Here is a 789-nt window from a genome sequence, read left to right as displayed (position 1 = left end):
AGCAATGATCACCTATAGTCTAACTACATCTAAGTGGTTTCTCTTGATTGGATGGAGCTTGCAATGTTCTTTTGAAGTGGAGTGTAATTCTAACCAATGTCCTTTAGTGGAACACCAAACTTAGAACTACACTATCACTCTTGGATTGTTCTGGTGTGGAACACCAAACTTAGCTCCTTACAATACAGGGGAAACAACTTTATGATTTTTATTGAAATAAAGATGAAAGTGAAACTACCTGAGGTTGGGTTGCCTCCCAACAGAGCGCTCTTTTATCGTCGCTAGCTCGACGAGTCCTTAATTACTTGAGATGGTACTTTACTCTGGGGTTTTCCCCCATGTTGCCCAGATAATGCTTGAGTCTTTGTCCATTCACTGTAAAAGTCCTCTCTGAACCTTCATCCGTGATTTTGATGTGGCCATATGGTGATACTTTTGTAACCATGAAAGGTCCGGACCACCTTGACTTGAGTTTTCCTGGGAACAGCCTTAATTTAGAATTGTAAAGGAGTACTTGCTGCCCTTTTTCGAAACTCCTGGGTGCCAGATGCAAGTCATGTTTTCTCTTTGCCTTCTCTTTATACATCTTAGTGTTTTCATAGGCTTGTGACCTGAATTCCTCCATCTCTTGCAGCTGCAAGATCCTTTTTGCACCAACAGCAATACTGTCAAAATTTAGTATCTTGATAGCCCAAAGAGCTTTGTGTTCCAGCTCCAGTGGTAAATGACAAGCCTTCCCATAGACTAGTTGATATGGAGACATTCCAAGTGGAGTTTTGAATGCTGTTC

Source organism: Arachis ipaensis, chromosome B9 (assembly GCF_059453495.1).
Source record: "Arachis ipaensis isolate K30076 ecotype BB chromosome B9, ASM5945349v1, whole genome shotgun sequence".
Classification (NCBI taxonomy): domain Eukaryota; kingdom Viridiplantae; phylum Streptophyta; class Magnoliopsida; order Fabales; family Fabaceae; genus Arachis; species Arachis ipaensis.
This window is presented reverse-complemented; position numbering follows the sequence as displayed.